The sequence below is a fragment of the Cavia porcellus genome, unplaced genomic scaffold, assembly GCF_034190915.1.
Source record: "Cavia porcellus strain 051 isolate PalLab524CR breed Dunkin Hartley unplaced genomic scaffold, mCavPor4.1 scaffold_57, whole genome shotgun sequence".
Lineage (NCBI taxonomy): Eukaryota > Metazoa > Chordata > Mammalia > Rodentia > Caviidae > Cavia > Cavia porcellus.
The window spans coordinates 213,333-220,951 of record NW_026947540.1 but is presented as its reverse complement, the minus strand read 5'-3'; positions in this window follow the sequence as shown (position 1 = coordinate 220,951).

Below are 7,619 nucleotides of genomic sequence, written 5' to 3'. Positions count from 1 at the left end.
CATACAATACGCACCACCCCGTGATGTTTTTCTCACTCCTACTAGTGAATGTAATGTAACACACACCCATACAATGCGCACCACCCCGCGATGTTTTTCAGAAACCTATCCTACATTGCCACTGCATGTTCCCTGACCTCCCCATGCTCACCAATCCGCGGTGCTTTTCTCCATCCCACATTTCCGCTCACCGCCTATCCTAATTCAGACCCTCCGATTCACACCACCCCGTGATGTTTTTCTCACTCCTACTAGTTAATGTAATGTAACACACACCCATACAATGCGCACCACCCCGTGATGTTTTTCTCACTCCTACTAGTGAATGTAATGTAACACACACCCATACAATGCGCACCACCCCGCGATGTTTTTCACAAAATTATCCTACATTGCCACTGCCTATTCCCTGACCTCCCCATGCTGACCACCCCGCGGTGCTTTTCTCCATCCTACATTGCCACTCACTGCCTATCCTAATTCAGACCCTCCGATTAACACCACCCCGTGATGTTTTTCTCACTTCTACTAGTGAATATAATGTAACAAACACCCAAACAATGAGTACCACCCCGCGATGTTTTTCAGAAACCTATTCTACATTGCCACTGCATGTTCCCTGACCTCCCCATGCTGACAACCGCGCGGTGCTTTTCTCCATCCTACATTGCCACTCACTGCCTATCCTAATTCAGACCCTGATTCACACCACACCGTGATGTTTTTCTCACTCCTACTAGTGAATGTAATGTAACACACACCCATACAATGTGCACAACCCCGTGATGTTTTTCTCACTCTTACTAGTGAATGTAATGTAACACACACCCATACAATGCGCACCACCCTACGATGTTTTTCAGAAACCTATCCTACATTGCCACTGCATGTTCCCTGAACTCCACATGCTGACCACCCCGCGGTGCTTTTCTCCATCCTACATTGCCACTCACTGCCTATCCTAATTCAGACCCTCCGATTCACACCACCGCGTGATGTTTTTCTCACTCCTACTAGTGAATGTAATGTAACACACACCCATCCAATGCGCACCACCCCGTGATGATTTTCTCACTCCTACTAGTGGATGTAATGTAACAAACACCCATACAATGCGCAACACCCCGTGATGTTTTTCTCACTCCTACTAGTGAATGTAATGTAACACACATCCATACAATGCACACCACCCCGCGATGTTTTTCAGAAACCTATCCTACATTGCCACTGCATGTTCCCTGACCTCCCCATGCTGACCACACCGCGGTGCTTTTCTCCATCCTACATTGCCACTCACTGCTTATCCTAATTCAGACCCTCCGATTCGCACCACCCCGTGATGTTTTTCTCACTCCTACTAGTGAATGTAATGTAACACACACCCATACAATGCGCTCCACCCCGAGATGTTTTTCTCACTCCTACTAGTGAGTGTCATTTAACACACAACAATAATGCGCACCACCACGCGATGTTTTTCAGAAACCTATCCTACATTGCCACTGCATGTTCCCTGACCTCCCCATGCTGACCACCCCGCGGTGCTTTTCTCCATCCTACATTGCCACTCACTGCCTATCCTAATTCAGACCTTCCGATTCACACCACACCGTGATGTTTTTCACACTCCTACTAGTGAATGTAATATAACATACACCGATACAATGGGCACCACCCCATGATGTTTTTTTTCACTCGTACTAGTGAATGTAATGTAACACACACCCATGCAATGTGCACCGCCCCGTGATGTTTTTCTCACTCCTACTAGTGAATGTAATGTAACACACACCCATACAATGCGCACCATCCCACGATGTTTATCAGAAACCTATCCTACATTGCCACTGCATGTTCCCTGACCTCCCCATGCTGACCACCCCGCGGTGCTTTTCTCCATCCTACATTGCCACTCATGCCTATCCTAATTCAGACCCTCCGATTCACACCACCCCGTGATGTTTTGCTCACACCTACTAGTGAATGTAATGTAACACACACCCATACAATGCCCACCACCCCGTGATGTTTTTCTCACTCCTACTAGTGAATGTAATGTAACACACACCCATACAATGCCCACCACCCCGTGATGTTTTTCTCACTCCTACTAGTGAACGTAATGTAACACACAGCCATACAATGCTCACCACCCCGTGATGTTTTTCTCACTCGTACTAGTGAATGTAATGTAACACACACCAATACAATGCGCACCACCCCGATATGTTTTTCTCACTCCTACTAGTGAATGTAATGTAACACACACCCATACAAAGCGCACCACCCCGCGATGTTTTTCAGAAACCTATCCTACATTGCCACTGCATGTTCCCTGACCTCCCCATGCTGAACACCCCGCGGTGCTTTTCTCCATCCTACATTGCCACTCATGCCTATCCTAATTCAGACCCTCCGATTCACACCACCCCGTGATGTTTTGCTCACTCCTACTAGTGAATGTAATGTTACACACACCCATACAATGCCCACCACCCCGTGATGTTTTTCTCACTCCTACTAGTGAATGTAATGTAACACACACCCATACAATGCGCACCACCCCGCGATGTTTTTCAGAAACCTATCCTACATTGCCACTGCATGTTCCCTGACCTCCCCATGCTAACCACCCCGCGGTGCTTTTCTCCATCCTACATTGCCACTCACTGCCTATCCTAATTCAGACCGTCCGATTCACACCACCCCGTGATGTTTTTCTCACTCCTACTAGTGAACGTAATGTAACACACAGCCATACAATGCACACCACCCCGTGATGTTTTTCTCACTCCTACTAGTGAATGTAATGTAACACACACGAATACAATGCGCACCACCCCGAGATGTTTTTCTCACTCCTACTAGTGAATGTAATGTAACACACACCCATACAAAGCGCACCACCCCGCGATGTTTTTCAGAAACCTATTACATTGCCACTGCATGTTCCCTGACCTCCCCATGCTGATCACACCGCGGTGCTTTTGTCCATCCTACATTGCCACTCACTGCCTATCCTAATTCAGATCCTCCGATTCACACCACCCCGTGATGTTTTTCTCACTCCTACGAGTGAATGTAATGTAACACACACCCATACAATGCGCACCACCCCGCGATGTTTTTCAGAAACCTATCCTACATTGAAACTGCATGTTCCCTGAGCTCCCCATGCTCACCACCCCGCGGTGCTTTTCTCCATCCTACATTGCCACTCACTGCCTATCCTAATTCAGACCCACCGATTCACACCACGCCGTGATGTTTTTCTCCCTCCTACTAGTGAATGTAATGTAACACACACCCATACAATGCGCACCACCCCGTGATGTTTTTCAGAAAACTATCCTACATTGCCACTGCATGTTCCCGGACCTCCACATGCTGACCACCCCGCTGTGCTTTTCTCCATCCTACATTGCCACTCACTGCCTATGCTAATTCAGACCCTCCTATTCACACCACCCCGTGATGTTTTTCTCACTCCTACTAGTGAATGTAATGTAACACACACCCATACAATGCGCACCACCCCACGATGTTTTTCAGAAACCTATCCTACATTGCCACTGCATGTTCCCTGACCTCCCCATGCTCACCAACCCGCGGTGCTTTTCTCCATCCCACATTTCCGCTCACTGCCTATCCTTATTCAGACCCTCCGAATCACACCACCCCGTGATTATTTTCTCACTCCTACTAGTTAAAGTAATGTAACAGACACCCATACAATGCGCACCACCCCGTGATATTTTTCTCACTCCTACTAGTGAATGTAATGTAACACACACCCATACAATGCGCACCACCGCGCGATGTTTTTCGGAAACCTATCCTACATTGCAACTGCATGTTCCCTGTCCTCACCATGCTGACCACTCCGCGGTGCTTTTCTCCATCCTACATTGCCACTCACTGCCTATCCTAATTCAGACCCTCCGATTCACACCACCCCGTGATGTTTTTCTCACTCCTACTAGTGAATGTAATGTAACACACACCCATACAATGCGCACCACCCCGTGATGTTTTTCTCACTCCTACTAGTGAATGTAATGTAACACACACCCATACAATACGCACCACCCCGTGATGTTTTTCTCACTCCTACTACCGAATGGAATGTAACACACACACATACAATGCGCACCACCCCGCGATGTTTTTCAGAAACCTATCCTACATTGCCACTGCATGTTCCCTGACCTCCCCATGCTCACCAATCCGCGGTGCTTTTCTCCATCCCACATTGCCGCTCACCGCCTATCCTAATTCAGACCCTCCGATTCACACCACCCCGTGATGTTTTTCTCACTCCTACTAGTTAATGTAATGAAACACACACCCATACAATGCGCACCACCCCGTGATGTTTTTCTCACTCCTACTAGTGAATGTAATGTAACACACACCCATACAATGCGCACCACACCGCGATGTTTTTCGGAAACCTATCCTACATTGCCTCTGCATGTTCCCTGTCCTCCCCATGCTTACCACCCCGCGGTGCTTTTCTCCATCCTACATTGCCACTCACTGCCTATCCTAATTCAGACCCTCCGATTCACACCACCCCGTGATGTTTTTCTCACTCCTACTAGTGAATGTAATGTAACACACACCCATACAATGCGCACCACACCGCGATGTTTTTCAGAAACCTATGCTACCTTGCCACTGCATGTTCCCTGACCTCCCCATGCTGACCACCCCGCGGTGCTTTTCTCCATCCTACATTGCCACTCACTGCCTATCCTAATTCAGACCTTCCGATTCACACCACCCCGTGATGTTTTTCTCACTCTTACTAGTGAATGTAATGTAACACACACCCATACAATCCGCACCACCCTGTGATGTTTTTCTCACTCCTACTAGTGAATGTAATGTAACACACACCCATACAATGCGCACCACCCCGCGATGTTTTTCAGAAACCTATCCTACATTGCCACTGCATGTTCCCTGTACTCCCCATGCTGACCACCCCGCGGTGCTTTTCTCCATCCTACATTGCCACTCACTGCCTATCCTAATTCAGACCATCCGATTCACACCACCCCGTGATGTTTTTCTCACTCCTACTAGTGAATGTAATGTAACACACACCCATACAATGCGCACCACCCCGTGATGTTTTTCTCACTCCTACTAGTGAATGTAATGTAACACACACCCATACAATACGCACCACCCCGTGATGTTTTTCTCACTCCTACTAGTGAATGTAATGTAACACACACCCATACAATGCGCACCACCCCGCGATGTTTTTCAGAAACCTATCCTACATTGCCACTGCATGTTCCCTGACCTCCCCATGCTCACCAATCCGCGGTGCTTTTCTCCATCCCACATTTCCGCTCACCGCCTATCCTAATTCAGACCCTCCGATTCACACCACCCCGTGATGTTTTTCTCACTCCTACTAGTTAATGTAATGTAACACACACCCATACAATGCGCACCACCCCGTGATGTTTTTCTCACTCCTACTAGTGAATGTAATGTAACACACACCCATACAATGCGCACCACCCCGCGATGTTTTTCACAAAATTATCCTACATTGCCACTGCCTATTCCCTGACCTCCCCATGCTGACCACCCCGCGGTGCTTTTCTCCATCCTACATTGCCACTCACTGCCTATCCTAATTCAGACCCTCCGATTAACACCACCCCGTGATGTTTTTCTCACTTCTACTAGTGAATATAATGTAACAAACACCCAAACAATGAGTACCACCCCGCGATGTTTTTCAGAAACCTATTCTACATTGCCACTGCATGTTCCCTGACCTCCCCATGCTGACAACCGCGCGGTGCTTTTCTCCATCCTACATTGCCACTCACTGCCTATCCTAATTCAGACCCTGATTCACACCACACCGTGATGTTTTTCTCACTCCTACTAGTGAATGTAATGTAACACACACCCATACAATGTGCACAACCCCGTGATGTTTTTCTCACTCTTACTAGTGAATGTAATGTAACACACACCCATACAATGCGCACCACCCTACGATGTTTTTCAGAAACCTATCCTACATTGCCACTGCATGTTCCCTGAACTCCACATGCTGACCACCCCGCGGTGCTTTTCTCCATCCTACATTGCCACTCACTGCCTATCCTAATTCAGACCCTCCGATTCACACCACCGCGTGATGTTTTTCTCACTCCTACTAGTGAATGTAATGTAACACACACCCATCCAATGCGCACCACCCCGTGATGATTTTCTCACTCCTACTAGTGGATGTAATGTAACAAACACCCATACAATGCGCAACACCCCGTGATGTTTTTCTCACTCCTACTAGTGAATGTAATGTAACACACATCCATACAATGCACACCACCCCGCGATGTTTTTCAGAAACCTATCCTACATTGCCACTGCATGTTCCCTGACCTCCCCATGCTGACCACACCGCGGTGCTTTTCTCCATCCTACATTGCCACTCACTGCTTATCCTAATTCAGACCCTCCGATTCGCACCACCCCGTGATGTTTTTCTCACTCCTACTAGTGAATGTAATGTAACACACACCCATACAATGCGCTCCACCCCGAGATGTTTTTCTCACTCCTACTAGTGAGTGTCATTTAACACACAACAATAATGCGCACCACCACGCGATGTTTTTCAGAAACCTATCCTACATTGCCACTGCATGTTCCCTGACCTCCCCATGCTGACCACCCCGCGGTGCTTTTCTCCATCCTACATTGCCACTCACTGCCTATCCTAATTCAGACCTTCCGATTCACACCACACCGTGATGTTTTTCACACTCCTACTAGTGAATGTAATATAACATACACCGATACAATGGGCACCACCCCATGATGTTTTTTTTCACTCGTACTAGTGAATGTAATGTAACACACACCCATGCAATGTGCACCGCCCCGTGATGTTTTTCTCACTCCTACTAGTGAATGTAATGTAACACACACCCATACAATGCGCACCATCCCACGATGTTTATCAGAAACCTATCCTACATTGCCACTGCATGTTCCCTGACCTCCCCATGCTGACCACCCCGCGGTGCTTTTCTCCATCCTACATTGCCACTCATGCCTATCCTAATTCAGACCCTCCGATTCACACCACCCCGTGATGTTTTGCTCACACCTACTAGTGAATGTAATGTAACACACACCCATACAATGCCCACCACCCCGTGATGTTTTTCTCACTCCTACTAGTGAATGTAATGTAACACACACCCATACAATGCCCACCACCCCGTGATGTTTTTCTCACTCCTACTAGTGAACGTAATGTAACACACAGCCATACAATGCTCACCACCCCGTGATGTTTTTCTCACTCGTACTAGTGAATGTAATGTAACACACACCAATACAATGCGCACCACCCCGATATGTTTTTCTCACTCCTACTAGTGAATGTAATGTAACACACACCCATACAAAGCGCACCACCCCGCGATGTTTTTCAGAAACCTATCCTACATTGCCACTGCATGTTCCCTGACCTCCCCATGCTGAACACCCCGCGGTGCTTTTCTCCATCCTACATTGCCACTCATGCCTATCCTAATTCAGACCCTCCGATTCACACCACCCCGTGATGT